Consider the following 25,080-nt stretch of genomic DNA (forward strand, 5'->3'; position numbering starts at 1 on the left):
CACATGGGTTTTCACCAAAAATGATTGTCAACAGATTATAAATGGTCAAGAGTTTTTCAAAACAAATCTACATTTAATAGGTATTGGTTTCTTGATTTTTAATATAAGGTAGTCTAAGCCACATATGTTTTCATGCATGCTAATGTTTTAGAATCATACCACCAGAGGGAAAAGACTTAATGTACTGTGTATACAAGCATACCTCATTTTATTGTGCTTCGCAGATACTATGTTTCTTTCAAGTTCAAGGTTTGTGACAACCGTTTATTGAGCAAGTTTATTGGCACCACTTTTCCAACAGGAGCTGCTCACTTCATATCGCTGTGTGATATTTTGATAATTGCAATATTTCAAAGTTTTTCATTTTTCTTATGTTTGTTATGGTGATCTGTGATCATTGTTTATCACTTGCTAAAAGCTCAGGTGGTGGTTAGCATTTTTTTAACAATAAAGTATTTTTAAATTACAGTATGTACATTGTATTTTACATTTGATGCTATTGCATGCTAAATAGACTATAGTATAATGTACACATAACTTTTATATGCACTGAGAAACCAAAAAAATCATTTGACTCACTTTGTTGGGACATTCATTTTATTACAGTGGTCAACAAACAAACCCACAATATCTCTAAGGTATTCCCATATCACCAACTTTATATATTCTATATAAGGAATTTTTAAGAAAGTTCCTACTGACAATATCATGAATAAATCTTGGGAAAAATCTAAAACATTATATGCTTATAAAATATAACTCCAATATATAAACCATCTTAACCATAAAGATAAATTAATAGGTGCTAGTTTGCTTTACTAAAATATTTGTTATTAGGTCATTTAGTACACTTAAATTATAGGAATTAACAAAATTGGACTTACCCACAGCTTTTCAATATATTTATTTCTATATACATGAATGTGGTATAATTTTCAGTCATTTTAACCCTGCAACCTATATTTTAAAAATATAGCTGTACTAAATTCTGAGTTACAATTACATTTAGATTTGAAAAAAAAATACAGATGTACTAAATTGTGAGTTATAATTACAATTAGATTTAAATCAAAGGTCAGATTACTCTCCAGGTTTGCTCAGAGGAAATAATTATAGCTATATGTTGGTTTTGTCTCATGGTCATGTCTTAGTGTTCACAGAATGCTCGTATTTTTAAGTTCCCTAAATGAAACAACTGAATCCATCAAGCAAGAGAAGAAAAATTATTCTACTAGTGGGATTCTTTGCCATAGTAGAGAAAATGCTTAGCTTCTGAGAAATATTGGCAGTTTGTACAATGATATTGCATCAGATTTTGTTAAGCCATTTATATTTACATCACTTAGATATTAAAAATATACTCAGCTTGAAGTTCTGCTAAGTACCAATAGCACATTTGAGTTCCAAAGGCAATGCCACTGAAATAGTGGATATTATATATATATATATTTTTTTTATGTAGAGTGAATATTGCTCATGATTCATTGTGGTGTGTGTGTGTGTGTGTGTGTGTGTGTGTGTTTGAGTATTTAATTTGATATTTCCATTGGGATTTTCTTATCTCAGGAAACCATATCTGACAGTCTATAGTGAATCACAATTTTGATTTACATTTCATCGTATCTTTGTACATGTGCCAGTGGCATGCCAATGCACCACAGTTTGACATACTGCCAATCCTATTTCCTTGAAATTAAAGTAAGCCTTTATAATAGTAATTCCAGCAAATCTTTGTTAATCAAAGAAGTGCCTCAATTTCAATGCAAGCCAAATATTAGAATCACAACTAGACTATTTTGACACACTGCTATTTTACTAAAATACCAAGGGAGGTGTTAGAAACAATACTCTAGTATTATTCACCACTCTATTCACTAATGTTTTATAGATAGTACTTACACAATGACATTTACATTGTATAGATTACAATTGGTTAAAAGCAATTGGCACGGAGATTATGTGGTAATCTTATTTTATTCTAATATTTATTTTGATTTGAACCAAAATGATACTCTCACATGCAAATTTGATCATGTCATGCTGGTTAAGAACCTGTCTTGTCCTCCCATTACTCTTAAAGTCAGGTGTAAATCTTCACCATGGTTGAGGAGACCTGGCATTCTTTTGTCCCTGTGCATCTTTTAATCTTTTTCTTATGCTACTGTTTCCCTAAGTCGACATGCTGGAAATAAACTGGTTTTATTTCAACTTCTTTAGAGTATCAAGTTAATCCCTGACTCATTCAAAGCTTTAACTTTTTATCAGATAGTGTGCTGTCTATTGCAAGGGGTAAAATAAATCTTCCAACTGGTTTATGAAAAAAAAAAAAAAACTGATGAGGATTTATTGCAAGATCAAAGTAAATAAGAGATCTTCTTTTCAAAATGGAAGTATTTTTCTTTTCTTTTTTATTTTTTCCTCACAAGGGTCAAGGAAGGCTCTGAATAGGATGTTATACTACAGAGGCAGCAGAAACTTTTTTGAAATTCGACCACATGGCATAGTGTTTCAGGGAGAAAAAAAGCAAGTCTTTTGAGAAGGTCAGAGAAGCTCACCTTCAAAAACTTAGGATGTTATTTTTAAATATTTGATTATTTTTTTAAACAAAAGCTCATTATCTTCCCTACCTATGCTTTTTCATGTTTTAAGATGTGGAATGGATATATTTCTTTTGTGGGAGATCTGATCTTATTCTAGAAGGAACACTAGATGGGAACTGTCCTGCCAAAAAGTAAAGCAAGTTTTAAGTCCTTAAGAAGAAGACATATGGGGTAGAGAAATCACATCCAGCAGCAAGTCGATGCATCTTACCAAATATGCTGCTGGGTATTGGGTAAGGAAGTACACACAAAGAGCAGCATTTGGGGCGCCTGGGTGGCGCCGTCGGTTGGGCGTCCGACTTCAGCCAGGTCACGATCTCGCGTCCATGGGTTCGAGCCCCGCGTCGGGCTCTGGGCTGATGGCTCAGGGCCTGGAGCCTGCTTCCGATTCTGTGTCTCCCTCTCTCTCTGCCCCTCCCCCGTTCATGCTCTGTCTCTCTCTGTCTCAAAAATAAATAAAAAGATAAAAAAAAAAAAAAGCAGCATTTGCCTAAGCAAGTATGGGTGAATAAGTTTGGGGAAAGATCTACATATTGATGAAGGATATTTACTTAGTTCTTTTCAATTATTTCAAATTGTGGTTTATGTGCACAATGGAGTACTATGTGGCAATGAGAAAGAATGAAATATGGCCCCTTGTAGCAACATGGATGGAATTGGAGAGTGTGATGCTAAGTGAAATAAGCCATACAGAGAAAGACAGATACCATATGGTTTTACTCTTATGTGGATCCTGAGAAACTTAACAGAAACCCATGGGGGAGGGGAAGGAAAAAAAAAAAAGGAGGTTAGAGTGGGAGAGAACCAAAGCATAAGAGACTCTTAAAAACTGAGAACTGAGGGTTGATGGGGGGTGGGAGGGAGGGGAGGGTGGGTGATGGGTATTGAGGAGGGCACCTTTTGGGATGAGTACTGGGTGTTGTATGGAAACCAATTTGACAATAAACTTCATATAGTGAAAAAAAATAAATCTGTATTAAAATATAATGTGCATCTAGACAAATGTAGAAATTTTAAGCATATAACTTGATGAATAATACAAAAGTAAGTTGATTTATGTGATCACCACTCAAGCAAAGAAACAGTACATTACCGACACCTTCCTACTCCATCCTATATGGACTATAAGTGAATAATGCAGCTGTGAAAATTATTATAGATATCTTTTTCTTTTTTTGAGCTATAATTCATGTACCATAACATTTGCAATTTCCAAGTGTGCACTTCAGTTTTTTGTGTGTACTTACAAAGTTGTACAACATCGCCATTATCCCATTCCAGAACATTTTCATCATTCGAAAGAAACCTCATGCATCCATTAGCAGTCATTCCCTATTCTCTCCTCCTTCCAGCACCCAGCAACCATAATCTAATTTATGTAGATAAGGATATGCCTGTTCTGAACATTACATATAAATGGTGTCATACAATGTATGGCGTTTTGTCCCTGGCTTCTTTCACTTAGCTCGGTATTTCAAAGTTCTATCCATGTTGCAGCATGCATCGTAACTTACTCCTTTTTGTGGATGAATAACATTCCACATTCTGTTTATTCATTCAACATTTGTGTTGTTTCTACTTCTTGGCTATTGTGAATAATATTGTTGTGACATTTGTGTGCAAACTTTACTGTAAATATGTATTTTCAATTCTCTTGGGCATATTGATAGAAAAATTTTGTTTACTTCTTAAAGGAATCAAATTTGGTTTCATTAGTTTTCTCAATTATTTCTCAATTTTTTTTCTTTGTATTGTGTTTTGTTTATTTCTGTTTTAATTCTTTCTTATTTCCTGTCTTCTGCTTTCTTTGGATTTAGTGTTCTTAAAAAAGAGACTACAGGCCCAAAATGGAGTTATTGACTCCACATCATCAAACCAAGACTTAATTCCTAAGCTAACTGGAACTTCAGACTCTCCAAGGATTTTCGCCTTTAGCCAGTTGATCTGGAATTACCTGCTCAGCACTAGTGAGGTAATCCACTTGATAGACCCTCTTCCATTCTCCAAAGAAGAGTGACCTTGCCTGAAACAATACACTACTTTCCTTGTCTTGTCTCCTTTCTGCTTTTAAAAGACTTCCATTTTGTATAGTTCTTCAGAATTAATTTCTGTTTGTTAGATGAGATGCTGCCTGATTCATGAATTGTTTAAAGCCAATTAGATATTCAATGGAAATATCTGAAAAGACCCAAAGGCTTAGCTAAAAAAAAAAAAAAAAAAAAAAAAAAAAAAAAAGGAAAAAGAAGATGAACAAGCAATGGAATCCTTAAACTCCAAAGAGTTAGGCTTGCCACCTTCTGGCCTACCTGCTTGTTTTATGTGTAAGAACCATGGTCTCCAAAGCTATAAATATCTACAAAAATGGAAAAATCTTTCTAAAAACAGCCTCAAATTGCAATGGCCATTATGGAGTATGTTCCAATTAGACAAGATTATCTATTTAAGAAGTGCACTTGAAAGCAAAGATTCCTGAATTAAACGAATAGAATGGGATACCTATTTTTATTGGTATGCAGAAACTTCTGAAAGTCTTCAAGATTCCAGAATAGACTATTTGAAAGATTTGTTGCCAAAGTAGAATGAAAACTTCAAGATACAAGAGGTACCTAAAACAAAAGCTATAAGACTAATGTAACTCTTGTTGTTCCTCTCCATGCTCCTTTACCCAGTACTCACTTTTTTACTAAGTTTCTGTCTGAACTGCCTTTCCACTCTGAAGAGACTATTAAATAGTTACCTTGTAAAAGAAACCTGCCTGAGGTTGCAGGCAATCCTCCTCAGGTATCTTTTACTCCTTGGTCAAAGAGTGAACTACAGGCCATGGTTAAAGAATTTCCTAAACTCGAGAAGGATCCCCAAAAATGTTCTGAAGAATTTAGAGTCATTGTCAGGGCCTATGATCTTGGGCTGCCAGAACTTTGTCAACTTGAGTGCATACTGGTAGGATCTGGTGAAGCCCAAAAATTGATGCAGGAAGCAAAATGGCAAAATCCTGAGGATTTTTGAGATCCTCACTCTTCAACATGGCCCCCTCATGGACCAGAAAAAACTCTCAGAATAGCAACTATTATTTTACAGATGATTCCTTCCCTGCCCACACTAATTGGTTTATTCTTTAAACATGCAAACAAAAGAAAGATGAATCTGTGTCAGACTTCAAGCCTGTTTGGAAGCTTCTTATGACATTCCAGATGTGCTCTTTGTAAATAGGTAGGTGGGTGGATAAAATAAGATAAGAGATCACCAGTCTGACTAAACACATGACCATAGCTGGACACTTTGAAAGGACTTTGGAACAAGATCATAAACAAAAGTCCACCAAACTATTGGCCTTCCAACTATAACAGCTTCAAGGCCAGAGAACTAAGTTAACACTGGGCCTCTCACATTGCACCTGCTAGGGACCCATCACCAAAACACTGGCCCACGGACTGATAACTGATTTATAATCAATTGGGACACTGGGGAAAAGAATGTTTCCAAGGTCCTGTGCAAATACTTCAGTTCATACAGAGTTGAGTGCCCTCATATCTACCCCTAACGCAAAGCCCCCATATGAGCCTCTTCCAGAGTTGATGGGACGTTGAGAGGTCTTTCTGTAAACGGATACCAATAATTCCATAAGCAGCTAAGGGGGAACTCCAGTTAAAATTAATGGAAAATCTTGCCAATTTATAGTGGGTATCAGAAAGCTACACTCACTACTTGAAACTTCACTCTCATAGGACAACAAATTTTTCAAAGAAAATCCTTCAGAGTGAAAAGGTTTCCATAGTGAGGCTATCTAGTAGAATTTGGAGAGAATTTCTGACTCAACAAATGACTCTGACACCTTTTACTGAAAAATATTCTTTTTTGCTATGTGATGCAGCTCCAAACTATAAAGGTAGAGCTCTTTCTAAATGAGAAAGGCCAATATATTTTGCCTCCAATGGAGACCTTACCTCAGAGTTCCTGACCAACCTGGACCTGAACTTTCATGTTCCTTACAATCGGCCCTTGATAGAAGAGGAAGAATTCCAACAAAAGTCTGCAAATGTGATCAAGGTGACTGAAAAGCTGTAGGCTACTTCCAATACTGATATAGGGAGAATAAAAATGCAGAACCTATAAAAACTTAGATAGATATAACTAAACCTCTTCCCAAATTACTTCAATATTCATTAAAGCCTGAGGCTATACAAGGCTTCGCAACAATAATGGAAGACCTAATTGTCTAGGGGTTCACCCTGAAACAGCCCCTCTAACACCAGCCATCCCAGCCCAAAAACCTAATGTGAGGGGATGGCGATTTGTCTAGGACTTGAGAGCTATTAATAAGATAGCTATCTCCTTATTCCCCAGTTCTTCCAAAGCTGAAAAGCTTTTTGTTATGTCTTACCACGCTCAAAATGGTTCACTGTTACAGACCTTTGTTCAGCCTTTCTCAGCATCCCTGTAGGCCCTAACAACTAATATCCATTTGCTTTTACTAAGAACAATCAACAATATACCTGGACAGTCATGACTCACCGGTTCACTGAGGCCCCTTATTATTTCTCTCAAGTACTCCACCAAGATTTAAATACCACCCAGTTCCCCAGAAAAATTAACCCTTTTAGGATATGTAGACAATCTCTTGCTAAACTCAGTTACTGGTCCATAAAGAATTCTGTTTATTTGCTACAATAGTTAACTGAAAAGAGACAAAGTATCTAAAGAGAAATTGCAAATTGTTCTGAGACACTGTTTACTACCTAAGTCATAATCTAAATACTAAAGGATTCCAGCTATCTCCAAAAAGAATTAAGCTCATCCACGAATTTCCCAGGCCCACAGGCAAGCAACAGCTTCTTGGATTTCTAGGGTCTTGCTAGCTATTGCAGACCTTGGGTTCCTAATTTTTCTTTGTTTCATTCTGTAAACTTACTAAAATTTCAGTCCCTGAACCTCGTCCTTGGGAAAAGAAACATGAACAGGTCTTTTGTAAGACTAAAACGAGTGTTAAAAGAACTGCCTGCCCCAAAGTTACCTAACCATTCAGAACTTTTCACCTTATTTGTGTATGAAAGAGACAACCAAGCCCTGGGAATGCTCACACAAGAACATGGTAATAAACATAGGCCTATAGCTTATTATAGCACACAACTTGAGTCGGTGGTTTGTGCATATCCAAACTGCCTTAAGGCTATAGAGCTGCAGCTGCAAAATTAGTAGAAGCCTCTGGATTTAACCCTAGAAAATGAAATTTACTTACAAACTCCACGCGCTGTCCAAAAGTCTTCTTAATTCTGAATTGACTCAACATTTCTCTCCAAGCAGACTAACTTCCTATGGGATCCTTCTGCTTTCACCATTTAATTTAAATCCTTAACGTTTCAACATTCTAAGTCCTGTGACATTGCTACCCTTGCCTGACAAAGGCCAGCCCCATAACTGTGAGGTAATAATATCCTATTTTGTGACACCACATTTTGATTTACAAGACATGTCTTTGACTAATCTTGATATAGTCATTTCTGTTGGTGGGTTATATTGTAAAAATAATTAAAAAAAAAAAGTATTTCCAAGCTGTTACTTGGAAAATTGTTAGTAACCTGCTACTACCCAATATGAACTATTTGAGAGGGGAAATCTCACATAAGCTAAATCAGTCCAAAAAAATAGAGCCCCAACCCTCACTAGAACATGCCAATTATAAAAAAGACAAATCATTAATATTTATACTGATATGCCATTGGAGTCATTTATAATTTGGGGATGTTTTAGAAACAAAGGGGTTTTCTTATGACCACTGGAACCACAATCAAAAATAGACAACAAATTATTCTCTTATCTTCTGAAACTGTTGTCATCAATATTGAGGCCTATTCTAAAAACACTGAACCTGAGTATCAGAAGAATGCCCTAGCTGACTTTCATGCAAAGGCAGAAGCAAAGAATCTATGAAGGTTGTAGCAAATGTGTTGAATTCCGTTCTGCTTTTGCAAAAATGACCTCGTGTGGCCAGACTTTTGACCTCCTGATAGCCTTACAACATGGCAACAGTCTAGTCCTGAATCAGAGAAATTAAGAAAAGCAAAACAATGGTTAAAGTTCAAAGGGCAATGGGAGTTATGGGAAACCCAAGAAGGCTTGTTTCTTCCCACTTCCTTGGAAAACCCCATTTTTTGGTGTTTACATACCTTCACCTACCATGGTGCATTTAGGATGACTCAAATTATGAATAAACATTGGTGGAGAGACTCCTTCAAAAATGTAAAAACAGTTTACCACCAACATGTGGTCGGTTAAGTTCATAAACTTGCAAAAACTATTTTCCATGTCAATCCTTCTTTCTCTGGCCCCTTTGGGCACCTATAATTGGCTCTCTTTCAACTCCCACCTCGTATCGGTTATGAATATATTCTTCTTATTATATGTATGGATACGTTGAAGCCTTCCCCTGCTGCAAGGGTGATGTTTTCACAGAAGATCAGTAAAAGCTGTAAGAAATATAGAGCAATAGCTGAGAGTGGTGCGAAATGCCTTAATTTTGATCACATCTCAAGCTGAGAGTCTGATCGAAAGAGGGGAAATTGTAAACAAAGAGACAATGGGCCCAAAATGGAGTCATTTGTGCTAAGCCCAACATCAGCAAACCAAGACTTAATACCTAGTCTGAGTTTCAGCCTCTCCCAGGATTGCAACCTTTAAAAGTTGACCTAGAATTACCACCTCAACACTAGTGACGATATCCACCTGATACACCCTTTCAATCCTCAAAAAGAAGGTGCCCAAAACAATACATTATTTTCCTCATCCCCTTTCTGCTTTTAAAAGCCTTCCATTTTGTGCAACTCTTTCTATTTATTAGACGACATTCATGAATTGTTGAATAAAGCCAGTTTGATATTCAAATGAACTGAGTTATAAAGGAAAAAAAATCAGATTGCATTAATTTTCAACACTAAACTCATGTGCCAGAAAACCATGTGATTCATTTAAGAATCTAAAGGAAACAGGGGCGCCTGGGTGGCGCAGTCGGTTAAGCGTCCAACTTCAGCCAGGTCACGATCTCGCGGTCCGGGAGTTCGAGCCCCGCGTCAGGCTCTGGGCTGATGGCTCAGAGCCTGGAGCCTGTTTCCGATTCTGTGTCTCCCTCTCTCTCTGCCCCTACCCCGTTCATGCTCTGTCTCTCTCTGTCCCAAAAATAAATAAACATTGAAAAAAAAAATTTTTAAAAAAAGAATCTAAAGGAAACAACTCTGATCAAAAGATATAGCATCTAAATTGAACTTCTAGTCTGAAAAGCATCTACAAACTTTAAGAATATGACAGAACTCAGGGAGTATTGTTCCCATAAGTCCTTCCTGAGGAAATTAACTAGAAAATTATTTTTAGAAAATGAAAACAATTAAGGACATCACCTTAAACTGGTGATAAACATTGGATATATATTTATTTGTAAGAAGTGATAATCATAAGGAACACCGACAAAGCACGTGTAATTTAAATGGTCTGACATTTTAGATAAATAACACAATAAATTCATAAATTTATTAATAATAATCTAATAATAATTAATATTAATTATGATATTAATTATTAACAATAATTTAATAATAATCTCACAATTCATAAAATTGAGAGAGCATGTGGAAAGTAGAATCATTTAACTAACTGCCTTATAAGTATACACTAGGAGTAAGAGACATTACTTCAAATTGGATTTAGAGGTAAAGGGGATGAGGAAGAAAAAGTTTTGAGTGAAATTCAATATTGGTCATAGAGGGGAATAATGGACAGAGTCCAAAAAAAGTGAGAAGACCAAGAATACTCTAAAAAAACATTCCTATAAAAGTAACCATTAATCTAAAACTACAAATCTTTATAAATCTCCAAATGTATGATGAGAGAATAAATGACAACAAATTTATATATCTCTATGTAAACAAAGCTTTTAAAATGTAAGAAACTAGAGGATAAATATATCAATTGTAGCAACAATTAAATGGGCTTTTATCACCAGTAGGAAAAAAAAAACAAAACCTTCTTACTGGCTAAAAATTATACCCAAAAAATAAACTAACCTTAAGAAGTTATAAAAATAAAAAAGATGCACAGATATGTCCTATTCAAATGCAATTGAAAGAAAGTGCAGTGGGGCGCCTGGGTGGCTCAGTCGGTTAAGCGGCCCACTTGACTCAGGTCATGATCTCGCAGTCCGTGAGTTCAAGCCCCGCATCAGGCTCTGTGCTGACCGCTCAGAGCCTGGAGCCTGTTTCAGATTCTGCGTCTCCCTCTCTCTGACCCTCTCCCGTTCATGCTCTGTCTCTCTCTGTCTCAAAAATAAATAAACGTTAAAAAAAAAAAAAAAAGAAAGAAAGTGCAGGTTAAATCTTGATATTTGAAAAGAAAATCTTAGACCAAAGAGAGTATAAAATGATGAAATTATAATTTTCTAAATTTAAGAAATATTTCTCTGTGAAACTATAATGGTCATGAATTTTTATGTAAGCAACACAATGAGTTTCACTAAACAGCAACTACAGCAGGTACAAGGAGAAATAGACAAAAACAATTAATAAAGGTAAAATTTAACACATCTCTCTTGGCCCAAAGAGATCAAATACACAAAAATTTCGAAACCATATTGAAGTACTGAACATTTGTTATCAATAATTTAGCCTTTATATATTGTAATTTTAACTCAGATAAAGATACTAACTTCTCTTAAATGCACAGAAAGTGTTCATGAAAACTGACCATTTTTTATGTCACAAATGAAATCTTAAATACATTCTAAAAAATAGAAATAAGGAATGCCTGGATGGCTCAGTTGGTTGAGCATCTGACTCTTGAATTCAACTCAGGTCATGATCCCAGGGTCGTGGGATCAAGCCCTGCATCAGACTCCATGCTGAGTGTGGAACCTGCTTAAGATTCTCTCTCTCTCCCTCTGCCCCTCTGCCCTGCTTGTACTTGTGAGTGCTCTCTCTCTCTCTCTCTCTCTCAAATAAAAACAGTTTAAAAATGAAAACATAGAAATAAGACGAAGAGAATTATCTGTACTCTTTTCAATAAAGCTAGTAATTTATAACAAAATAGAAAAAGAAAAAAAAATTCTTCTACTTAGAAATTAAACATGCAGTGTTAAACAACTGTTGGATGAAACTGGAAATTGTAACACTTCTCAAAATATAAATGAGACCTATCAGAATCTGAGATATAGCTAAAGGAATTTGATAGAGTGAAATATATACATTAAATATCTACATCAATAGCAATTAGAAAAAATAATATCAAATAATTAAACACTAAACTTTTAAATAGTTATTTAAAAGCCAACAATAAATTAAGCCAAAAGAAAATAGAAGAACTTGAGAGAGTTGTCACCCAAATTAAAGTGTGCCTCAACACTGTTTTAGGATATTCATACGAAAGCTGTGAGTAAATAGAGTTCCTAACCTTTTTCACATGATTTGGATAAAAGTCACTTTGGGAATGCAGGTTGTTTAATCCCCAAAGCTGTAGTGTTAAGGTAACAATTATTAATGCAATATGCCCACAATTTGACTGTGTAGATATAAATCTTTAATATTGCAATTTTAAGATTGGTCAATGGACATGGTATTCCACAAAATAAATCCCACTTTCCAGAATAATTTCCTCATATTAATAATTTTCAATATATTTACAGTATATTTCAGGAGAGTGTTTTTTTCCAGAACCTATTGAATTTTTTTTTCCGTGCATCCACATTCGTAAGAACATTTTGATAGATATGATGGTTTCTGTTTGATCAATATTAATTTAAAGCTGCTGGATATCCTTGGAGAGCTAATCAAGAAGGTAAAAATTTTTCCACATTAATGTTGTCAAGTGACAGTAGATTTAAGAGGTAATGAACATTATTTACTTAAAAAGAAAATGTTTTCCCTTATGCAATTACTGTTAGAGGAATCATTAGCCACAACAAAAGCTCTATGAATCAGTTAAACATATGTCTCATTCCATAATTTATACCTCTCCCTAACAGTCTGTGATCCCTTGGGTCAAGATTACTTTAGAAATACAAAGAGAACCCTAAATCTAAATAATTTCTATTATAAGATGAACATGTAAATTATCTGCTAAATTACTTGTACTTAATTAGTAATTTTGCATAATGACATACATTCTCTTTGGGTCTCTTCAGGCTCTGACAGATAACACTTTACAAATGTTACTTAAGTTCCAATTACAGCACAAACCTTGTAGAAATGTACTATTAATCTAAATATGCAAACGTGAGCAATCCTGGTATTCCTTCGGCAAACTATAATTCTCCATTTCTGCCAAAGGGTACCTTGGCTCATTCTGAATGCTGTTTCCTATGTTGTTTCTTACACGAGAGACTAAAAATGTCATTTTTTTAAAGTTTCTGAGTGGAAAACACATTGTACCATTATGAGAATAAATTCATTTGACTTTTAGTTTAGAAATTCAAATTATAAAAATTATTTTTTTATGTGAAAGCTGTCTTTTTTTGGTGGCCAAAATTAAAATAACCACGTAACACATTGCTACTATGAATCACACTGCAGGGTTCAGCTTGAATTGTTCTAATCTTGTAATTACTTTGTGTCTTCAGCTATTACATAGAATTCACTTAGAAGGACAATATATTTATTGAAATAAAATGCTCAAAGAGAAGTTATTTATTTATTTATCAGGTATTTATTGAGCACCTACAAGGTGTCCTTCTCAGACTTAGAGGTGCTGGCTCAATGGGGAAGGCAGACAAAGGATCTGCTCATAAGTAGTTCATATTTAGAGAGAGCATGGGCAATGCGTGTGTGTTGTGGATGTGTCTGGATGTGTGTGGAGGAGGGAGAGAAATAGATAATGTCCAACATTTTGGAAAATCATTTCACCATGGCAGGACCGCTTGTGGTATATGAGGACCGCTTGTGGCATACAGCCCCATGCACTGATGTACAACAAAGGTGATTTTAGATCTTATTTTAAAATATTTTATATAGAGAGAAAAAAGTCTACATTATTTGGTTGAGTTTTCATTCTTGGGTTTTATCACTGCATCCCAATATGAACATCATGGTTCTATTTAATCGACTAGCGTATTTTTCCTAATTAAGCAACAAAAATATTGAGAATACATGCAGATTTTAAGAAACACAATAACCAAAAAATTCTAAAATATAAATACATTTCAAAAAGTGTTATTCAGTCAATAGAATGTTTAAAAAAGTCTTAAATCCATTACTGTCAAGGTTTCTTTTCTTTCCTATAAAAAGCAAAAATAATACAAAGTATGGTCAAGTATATAGTATTAGAGAAAAATTAATACTGTTAGTTGTATGTGAAGGTATTTGTACTATGATGAAAGATAGTTCAAATGTGATACAATTTATTCCTTTTTATTGAACAAAGATACTGTTTTTTAATTTTTTTTTTAAGTTTATTTATTTTTGAGACAGAGAGAGACAGAGCATGAACGGGGGAGGGGCAGAGAGAGAGGGAGACACAGAATCGGAAGCAGGCTCCAGGCTCTGAGCCATCAGCCCAGAGCCCGACGTGGGGCTCGAACTCACGGACCGTGAGATCGTGACCTGAGCTGAAGTCGGACGCTTAACCGACTGAGCCACCCAGGTGTCCCAAAGATACTGTTTTTAGATGATTCAATGAGCAGGTATACAAAAGTGAAGTATATAATAAATTAAGCTACCATATGCACAGTTCAAAAAGAATTTTAAAGTAACAGAGGAGATGTCATTTGGAATAACATACTATAATATGCAGAGCTTGTCAATATTTTAAACCTTTAAAATTAGTTTACAGGAAAAAATACTCCCTTTTCCAATGACATAACTTGTACAACAGATGGAAGAACACTAATGGGTTAGTAGGTAACATAGGTTTACGGCCAACTTAAATAAGAAACACCAGGTGTTTTAGCAAATTATTGCATTATTCATCCACAGTATTTAGTTGCCAAGAACTTTGAAAAGGACTTCAAAAATCAGTGAAATTACTGGGATAGTAATGCATAAGGTATAGCAATAATGTAAATCATTTCTGGAATCAGAGGTTATTTGGTAAATTTTTATTGTACACATTGAAGTATGATTCTTCAAAGAACCTTTTCTAAATACTTTTTACTATTTTGTTGTATTTTTTGATGAAAGATTAAAAATTGCAATTAAAGTACAGCAAATGTTATTATCAATTTTTCAGATACATTTACAAACTTAAAAGAGGTGCTTCTTCAGCCACATGGAACTGAGGCATATCTCACTCACTGACGTATATCTCACTCAAATGTAGAGAATGATCAAGGAATTACTAAAAACAACACAATACAAAAATAACTTTATTCCTGAGAATTTTTTCAAAAGGTTTTAGTTAAAATTCGGTTAGTTAACATACAGTGTAATATTAATTTCAGATGTATAATAGAGTGAGAATTCCATACAACACCCCGTGCTCATCACAGCAAGTGCACCCTTTAATCCCCATCACCTATTTCACCCATCCCCTCACCCACCTCCCCTCTGGTAATCATCAGTTTATCCTATTTGTGACAATTTTTAAAGTTTCCCATATTGGCTGAAATTTTACGAGGATGGATTTAAATGAAATGATTTGGAAACATCTTGCTGTAACTTGGTTGCTTTTAAAAACATAGTAATTCTAGGGGCGTCTGGGTGGCTCAGTGGGTTGGACGCCCAACGTTGGCTCAGGTCATGATCTCACAGTTGGTGGGTTCAAGCCCCACGTGAGTCTCTGTGCTGATAGTTCAAAACCTGGAGCCTGCTTCAGGTTCTGTGTCTCCCTCTCTTTCTGCCGCTCATGCTCTGTGTCTCTGTCTATCTCAAAAAAGGAATAAATATTAAAAAAAATCAAAAACATAATAATTCTAAGTCAGCATGAACTTAGAATATCTTACTGAGTAATTAACATTGCAGACTCTAGTACTTAACAACAATACTTCTGAATACTATAGCATGACTAAGAGGTGAAAAGAAAAAAAAAATAATTAAAACTAGTGAACCAAAAAGCTATAGGAAAGTTGTGAGGCACACTGGCATATATAAATTACATATATATTTGCAGCTACCTATTGTTTGAAAATAACTTTATTTTGATAGTTTAGTTATTATAACAAAACCAATTGCAAATACAGAGCAGGATATTTGAAATGATTTTTAAGAGAATTATTTTTAAAGAAAATTTTAACAATATTAAATTAGCAGACACTAATGAAAAGTAATGATGATATTGATACTCATAATAGAGCTTGTTTAAAATATTATCAGCTTATGTTTCTTTTATTTTTTGTACAAAAATAATAAATCTATGTTATAAAACATAGCATAACATGTTATTGAGGTTGTTTATTTATTTTTATTTTTATTTTTTTGGTTTTTAAATACAATCACAACTTTCGTATAGCTTTTGGGTATTAGAACTGAAAAATATAAACTCAAGTCCTGGATCTGCCATCTTCTATTTGATTTAATGTCTGAAAGTTCTGTTAACTTTTAAGAGTTTTTATCTTTTTTAAAATTCTTTTAATGTTTTATTTATTTTTGAGAGAGAGAGAGAAAGAGCAAGCGAGCAAGCAGGTGAGGGGCAGAGAGAGGTAGTCACAGAATCCAGAGCGGGCTCCATGCTCTGAGTTACCAGCACAGGAGCCCGACGTGGGGCTCAAACTCACAAACTGTGCGATCATGATCTGAGCCAAAAGTCGGACACTTAACCGACTGAGCCACCCAGGCACCCCGAGTTTTTATCTTTTTTAATAATATGATACTATTGTTTCTAGATCCAAGAGTTGCTGTTAGAATTAGAGAATGTCAGGAAAAAGCGCTTTGAGTAGCTAAGTATTCAGGAAATTTAAAATATTATTTTTATTATTAATTTGAGAAGATATAAGTATTAGGATGTTGATAGATACACATTATTTTCATTAGAAAGTACACTCTAGAATATGCTCTTATTATATAATGAGATGTAATACACATAATATTTTACTGAAGACAACATTTTCATCACCTTACCTAAATCAAAAATGTAAATATGTGAGAAACTAGTCATAATCACACCTATTAGAATTACACTAAAAAAAAAAAACAAAAGGTGTGAAAGGACAAAAGTATTAACTAACATTTTTGCGCTATTCATTTTGCAATTATATGTGCATCCAATCATCACATTGTATGCCTTAAATTTACATGTTATATAGCAATATCTCAATGATGCTGGAAAAAAATAGGGAATGGTTAGATGTATGGTATATCTGTATTAGCAATTTTAGAAATGTGAAAAAAAAAAAAAAAGACAAAGGCGGAGATTTTAGTGATATGTCCTAATCAAGAAATGCCTAGGGCTACTGAGAAGCCAGAAGAGGCAAAGCAGGGATCATACTTCAGAACCTCCTTCAGAAGGAGCATAGCCCTGCTGATAGCTTGATTTTGGACTTCTGGCCTCAAGAACCTAGAAGAGTAAAAATTTCTGTGTTTTAAGCCAAAAACAAAACCAAGAAAACAAACAAAACACTAACATATCTTAGTGGTGCTATTTTACATTTCTGAGCTTCACTTGCCTCTGGAATACAGGCACTTACGTAGTATATTACTGATTCGATGCTTCTTTATTAGATTTGGATGCAGAAATGAACAACACAGGGTCACATCTGTACACTTAGCAAGTAGACAAGGACTCATGTCATTCTAGGACTGTTGTGTAGCACATCTGTGATGTGACTAGTCCTGAGAGTCATACATTTAGAAGGATAGGTGACACGTGGTTTTATTTGAGTTGATAAACTCTGGCACCACGGTTATTCTCTTAAATACAATGAACCTGCTTTATGCCCGGTTGTTCAGTAGGCAAGCATGACTGTATAAGGCACTCCTGCGATGCCTAATTTTTTTTAAAGAATTATTTTCTGCCTAGATAGGCTACATGCAGTCTGTAATAATAATTTGCAGATACCTAGACTCATTTCTCCATTTCTTGATTTACCTAATTACGTGATGACCATTGACATGCTGCTATGACAGAATGGTTATCACATTTATACAATCACTCAACTTATATTCTATTTCCCCTTACAAATATTTTAGAAAGGTTTTGTTCTTCATTGATTAGGTTTACATTTTAAATTGTAGAACTTTCCTCTTAACTCCACATATTCTCCACATGAATTCTCCGCATGAATTCTATACATAGTATAGAATTATCTAACCTAAGTTTCTTTCCATATAACCTCACTCTCCATAAATATCCCAATTTCTAATAGTCATATCATTATTTTTTAGTTGTCGGAATTTAGAACATTTACATTCTATTCTAGCCTGAATGTGAAAACACTGTTAACGGTCTGCGAGAAGATTCTGAAGTTTAAGATCCAAAACCACAGATTTACAATATTATGACTTATTAATTAATGGAAGTTACAGAAACAAGTATTGTGAATGGACTTGCAAAGAGAAGAAAACTTTTGAAACCAAATTTGTACCACATAACAAAGTAATATTTCAAGCATATGAACAAAAGTGTTTGTTTTGTTTTATTATCTCTCTTGCTAAAATGTATTTTATTTCAATTTGATTCATATTCAAATTGTACCTTTTCAGGACATTTTTTTTTTTTTTTGCATAGGGTTCATATCTTCACTTTTTCTTGAGTTTTTAAAAATAAAACTACTTTCTAAATTATTTTCCTAGGCCTAGATGCAGAGGAACTAAATACTCTAAGACTTTCCATGTCTTAAATATTTTTTTTAAGTTTTTTTAAATGTTTATTTTTGAGACAGAGAGAGACAGAGCATGAATTGGGGAGGGTCAGAGGGAGCAAGACACAGAATCTGAAACAGGCTCCAGGCTCTGAGCTATGAGCACAGAGCCCAACATGGGGCTCGAACTCACAAACCATGAGATTATGACCTAAGCTGAAGTCGGATGCTTAACCAACTGAGCCACCCAGGCGCCCCTGAAATAATTTTTATGTCTCATATTTTTAATGGTTTAAGCATTTTTAAAATTCTGTATCCAAAATATGCCCCCTCAATAATTTTGTATTATTATCCCAGTGTCATATCGTATTCATAGGTCCTGATTAGATTCTATATTAATTCAATTCTCATTCTTAAAAAATAATTATTCTTTCTTCCTTATTACTTCAGTAACTTTTTTTGATCCTTAGTTTTATCAGCTTATTCAGACATGTCTTCGTATGAACACCATTCATTCTTCTATTACTCACTTGTGCCTTTCAAATTGAAGATTCTTGGTGTTTTCCTGCATTTGGAAATTCTTCTCTGAGGTTTTTCCTTTCCCTCTTCAAATATCTGTTTGGTAATCTAAACCTCTTTTTACATGAAAATTGGAATCCCTAAATCGATCTTGAGTGTCTCAGACTTTTTTTTTTCTATTTACATATCTATTTAGGGCATGTTCTTAACTTCTTCCAGTCCTTCCATTTTCCCTTAAAAATTGCTCATATTCTTTCTTATTTGCTTATTGTTAAAACATTAATATGTATTTGAATACAAGTTAATTTAAAAAGTTAACTCCTTAATCCCTAATATTGCCAATTCAGTTGTTCGTACTAATGATCTCACCTATAATATAACAAAGGTTACATGAGGAAACTGTAGATTGTCATCCACTTGTCAATGTTTAGGAACTTATTTTCAGGAAGGTCAAGCTACACAAAGAGCACTTAAAAATCTATAATCTATTTTAGTGACCTAAGGATTTTGTAAACTTTTATATAGAATCTGCCTCCCTCTAAAGAATATATCATTTCCTCAAACCTTTACAACTCATTTAGTACCAAACACAGAAAAGGCACATTAATCTAGTCAAGTAAATGAAAAGGTGAATGAGTGAATGAATGAATATAAAGAGTATAAATCATCTTTATATAACCTATATTTGAGCAATTATGTGCCTCATTTTCTTTATTCCTCACTTACTGAAGATTTTTGGGAAATGAACTTCTAGATCAAGTTAGTGGCATATGAAGTACAACACTCAGGGAGTTAATATAATAAATGTGCTATCCCATTAACCATATAAATTACTAGTGGAATGTAACATGGAATAGCCACTTTGACAGTTTGGCAGTTTCTTACACAACATACACTTAGCATTTTACTTAGCTAGGCCATTTCTAGGCATTTACCCCAAATAAATGAAAACATTCAAGAAGATCTGCAAACTAGAGAAAATTTATTTTTTTTTAAATACCACATATCCTATCAGGTAAACTTTCCAAGGTGTACTATTTTTGAAATTTCTTACTATTTTGTCAAAATTATGTTCTGTGTTTAATATTTGGCATCAACTTGATAATGTTGAGTTCAATTCTTTAGCTATTGAATAGGAGAAACATAAAATGAACAAAGGGGGAAAAGGCATATCACAATAAGACTGCTCTAAATAAAGGACAAAGAGAAAATCTCAAAAACACTCAAAGAAGAAAGGAAAGCAAGGTAACTTCAGAAGTGCAACAATATGACTTACAACTAAGTTTCTAGCAAAAACAATGAAGCCAGAAAACAAAGTAGTGGCATGTTTAATGTGCTGAAAAAAAAAAAAGAAAAATAGTGAACAACCTAATACTGTCTAGCCAGTGAAAATAACACTTAAAATAAAAAGAAATATGAAGTTAGGATTATTTTAGTCAAATAAAAAAAGGTAATTTATCACCAACAAATCTTCAATGCAAGAAATATTAAAATAAGATATTCACAAAGAAGGAATGTGGGTATACATTATATATAAAGACAAAACAGATAAATATAAATTAATATTAATAGTACAAAGCATTTAGTATTTGTAGTGTTATGTATATGCAGAATTAAATATCATGCAAATGAGTTTTAAAAGGTAAGAAAGTAGTAAATGGGTTGAAATAATCTTAAGCTTCTTGATCTACCTGGGTACTGATAAATTAGTGGCATGCATCAATGCATCATTTGTCTAAAATGCATGTTAAATACTAGATTAACAGCTAACCAATTGAAAAATTGTGTCTAACAAGTAAAGAGAGGGAAAATGATGGAATAATAAAAATAGTAAACATTTTATTAATCCAAGAGAAGCGAAAGTAGAGAAGAAACAAAACCTCAGGTAGGTCAAAAAATAATAAAATATTATAGACATAAATTAAAGTAAGTAATAACTGCATTCAAAGTAAAAGAAATGAATATTTTAATTAAAACTGACAATGTCAGACTGGGTAAAACAAAAAAAAAAATTCAGCATCTATTGTTTATGAGACACATCTCTTCCATAAAAAACATTCATAGAGTTTAAGTGCAAAAAGGATGGGGAAAAAGATAAAGTTTGTTTATCTGTATTAATATTGCACAAAATATTAAGGCCATTTTTTCCCAGGGCACCTGGGTGGCTCAGTTGGTTAAGCATCTGCCTCTTGATTTCAACTCATGGTTTGTGAGTTGAGCCCTGTCAGTGCAGAACCCCCTTAAGATTCCCTGACTCCCTCTCTCTGCCCTTCCCCTGCTCCTGCTTTTCTTTCTATTTTCTTTCTATTTCTCTAAATAAATTAATAAACATTAAAAAAAACATAATTTTCCCTTTTTTATTACAAGAATTAACTGTTAAAAATGGAACCTATTATATATGATTAAAAACAAAATCCATAATAAAATAATAATAATGTTCAGTTGATAATAACATTTTTAATAAAACTGAAAAGGTGTTCTGACTACAGGGTGAAGACATATAAATTGCCAAAAAATTGATGGTGATCATGATTCCCTAATTGTCGGTATTGATCTTACGTAGGCAACATTTCCTAAAACTGAAATGTTAATATAAATAGTGATTATCTCCAAAAGTCATGAAAAATTGAAAAAAATTTAAATTGACAATTAAGTTGTTTTTTTTTTTTTTAATTTTTTTTTTCAACGTTTATTCATTTTTGGGACAGAGACAGAGCATGAACGGGGGAGGGGCAGAGAGAGAGGGAGACACAGAATCGGAAACAGGCTCCAGGCTCTGAGCCATCAGCCCAGAGCCTGATGCAGGGCTCGAACTCACGGACAGCGAGATCATGACCTGGCTGAAGTCGGACGCTTAACCGACTGCGCCACCCAGGCGCCCCGACAATTAAGTTTTAAATTCAATAATGGGAATTTGCCATGACTTATTTTCTTTTTTAAGTGTTTTTTGTTTTTTTTGTTGTTGTTTTTTTTTTTAATCTTGAGAGAGAGAGTGTACCCATAATGCAAGTGGAGTAGGGGCAGACAGAAGAAGAAAGAATCCCAAGCAGCCTCTATGCTGACAGTCCTAAAAACCACAAAATCATGACTTGAGCTGAAACCAGAAGCTTAATCAACTGAATCATTTAGGTACACTGGGAATTTACCAAGAGTTTTATTGTGCTATAATAAGCTTTAATTATCTTATTTTTTTATATTATTCTGTTCTCCAAGTTTTCCCTTTGCTTATTTTAAAGTCAAAGGGTTTTTTTTTTGTTGTTAATTTTATTTATTTATTTATTTATTTTAGAGAGAGTGAGAGTGGAAGAGAGGGGCAGCGAGAGGAGACAGAGAGAGAGAGGGAGATATATATATATATATATAGAGAGAGAGAGAGAGAGAGAGAGAGAGAGATCTTAAGCAGACTCCATGCTCAGTGCAAAGCCAGATGCCAGGACGACCCTGGGATCATGACCTGAACCAAAATCAAGAGTCAGACACTCAACCAATTGAGCCACTTAGACCCCCAAAGTCAAAGTATTTTAAGTTTGGTTAGAAAATAGTAAATTTTGGATTTGATTCTAGAAATACATGGTAACATTTAATATTGTTGAAGTACCCCCACTATTAATTGCATTCCCTTTATTATTAGTTCCTAAAATACATATTTGGCAATGTATTTGAAAAGGTATAATGAAATGCACTATTTAAGTGCAAGTATTCTGACAATTCTACATGTATTGACAGAGTAGACCGATAATAATTATTGAGCTATAAAATGGCCTTATGTTGTAAGTTTCCATTTAAAAATAAGATGATCAGGTCCCTGGGAGCAAGACGGGTCATTGGGGCAGACAGCACAGAGAGGGGCTCAGGGGGAACTTGGTGCACCAGACCTTGCAGCTTAATAGTCACCCTTGGTGTCTACAGCTCCCTTTTTCCTTTTCCCCTGATGATGAGATCCAGCAGCCAGAAGTTAACCATGTCTATTCTCAAGATCTATGCCAGAGAGATCTTTCACCCTCATGGGAATCCCACCGTTCAGGTTGATCTCTGTACCTCAAAAGTGACAACTGGTGTTTATGAGGCCTTAGAACTCCTTGACAATGATGTAAACACGCTAGAAGGGGAAAGGCATCTCAAAGGCTGTTGAGCACATCAACAAAACTATCGCACCTACTTGGCTTAGCAAGAACCTGAACAAGAGAAGATTGAGAAACTGATGATAAAGACAGATGGAATAGACAGAAGGGTGTCTCTGTCTATCTTCAAACCTGGAGCTGTTGAGAATGGGGAACGGGGTGCCCCTGTAGCTCCACATTGTTGACTTGGCTGGCAAGTTTAAAGTCATTGGTATGATCAACAGTGCTGGCAAAGAGCTGGCCATACAGGAGTTAAGATCCTCCCATTTGGTGCAGTAAACGTCAAGAAAACCATATGTATCAGACGGAGGTTCACCACAACCTCAAGAATGTCATCAAGAAGAAATATGGGAAAGATTCCACCAAATGTAGGCGATGGAAGCATGCTTACTCCTAACATCCTAGAAAAGAAAGAAGCCCTGCAGCTGCTGAAGAATGAAATTGAGATAGCCAGTTACACCAGTAAGGTCACCATTGGCATGGATGTTGCTGCTTTGGAGTTCTTCTGAGCAAGGAAAGTGAGATCTGGACTTGAAGTTGCCTGATGACTCCAGTAGGTACATCACATCTGACAAGCTGAACCAACCTGTACAAGTTCTTCATCAAGGAAACCTTGCAACTGCCTCCTGCTTAAAGTGAACCACATTGGCTCCATGACCAAGTCATGACCAAGTCTTCAGGCATGACTAAGTCTTTTCAGTCATGTGAGCTGGTCCAGGAAATACATGGGGCTTCATGATGGTGTTACATCCCTCTGGGGAGACTGAAGACACCTTCACTGCTGGCATGGTGGGTGGGGATCTGCTCAGGGCAGATCAAGACTGGTATACCTTGCTGATCTGAGCACTTAGCCAAGTCCAGCCAGCACCTCAGAAATCAAGAGGAACTGGGCAGTAAGGCTAAGTTTGCTATCAGGAACTTCAGAAACCCTATAGCCAAGTAAACTCTGGGCAGGCAAGCCTCTGAGCCCTTCAGTCACTACTGGGCTGATTAGACCTCTGGAACTCTCTTGGAAACACCAGCTCTGTAATCATATAATTGACCCAAATCACTATTTTTCTAACCTTGCTTCTCATCAAGTATCTGGAGCCATGTGTACCCACAGTGTAATCTCAGAGGTATCCAAATGGCAAAATCCCTAATAGTTTTGTGTGCAAAAGAAAAGAAAGACCTCAGTGACCGATTAAAAGTACTAAGTACTAAAAAAAACCACAAAAAACTATTAGCCATGTTTTGAGATAGAATGATTTGCTTGTGCAATTGTGACATCTTAATTTCTGAAATTTTTTTGTGAGCTCTAATACATGTTACACTATATAGAACCCGATCATACAGCTCCATGATTTTCACAGAAATGTCTGTGTAATCAGAAATAGGTAAAGAATAGGCCTTTGCCAGCATTCTAGAATTCCCTTTAATGTTCCTTCCAATCACAGTCCCTCTATCTTTCTTCAAAATAGACACTATTCTGAATTCTGACACAATACCGTAGTCTTGGCTGCTTTGTACTTTAAACAAAATTTTTTAATATTAATTATTTTTTGGGCGCCTGAGTGGCTCAGTTGGTTAAGGGTCTGACTTCGGCTCAGGTCATGATCTCACAGTTAGTGGGTTTGAGCCCCACATCGGGCTCTGTGTTGACAGCTCAGAGCCTGGAACCTGCTTTTGATTCTGTCTCTCCCTCTCTCTGCCCCTCTGCCGCTGACACTCTGTCTCTCTCTGTCTCTCAAAAATAAAGAAACAGTAAAAAAAAAAAAAAATTAAATATTTTTGAGAGAGACAGAGCTTAAGTGGGGGAGGGGCAGAGAGAGAGGGAAGGAAACAATTCAAAGCAGGCTCCAGGCTCTGAACTGTCAGCATAGAGCCTTATGCGGAGCTCGAACTCACAAACTGTGAGATCATGACCTGAGCCAAAGTCAAACGCTTAACCAAGTGAGCCACCCAAGTGCCGCATTGGCTGCTTTGTACTTTATCTTGGAATCATATAGCATCTATTCATTTGGATCTAACTATAGTTACTTGACATGCTGTTTGCGTGATCCATCCTCATTTTTGAGTTATTTCTCTGTAGTTCATGTATTTTCATGGCTTGTGTACTAATATACAAAAATTTATAGATAAATCCAACTGATCATGA

The 25,080-nt window shown here is 35.0% G+C and overlaps 1 pseudogene; it reads left to right on the top strand.

The window, feature by feature from the left end:
- Positions 1 to 22,783: 22,783 nt before the first annotated feature.
- Positions 22,784 to 23,577, top strand: LOC123596406 (annotated as a pseudogene).
- The last annotated feature ends 1,503 nt before the right edge of the window (positions 23,578 to 25,080 follow it).

The sequence above is a fragment of the Leopardus geoffroyi genome, chromosome B1, assembly GCF_018350155.1.
Source record: "Leopardus geoffroyi isolate Oge1 chromosome B1, O.geoffroyi_Oge1_pat1.0, whole genome shotgun sequence".
NCBI lineage: Eukaryota > Metazoa > Chordata > Mammalia > Carnivora > Felidae > Leopardus > Leopardus geoffroyi.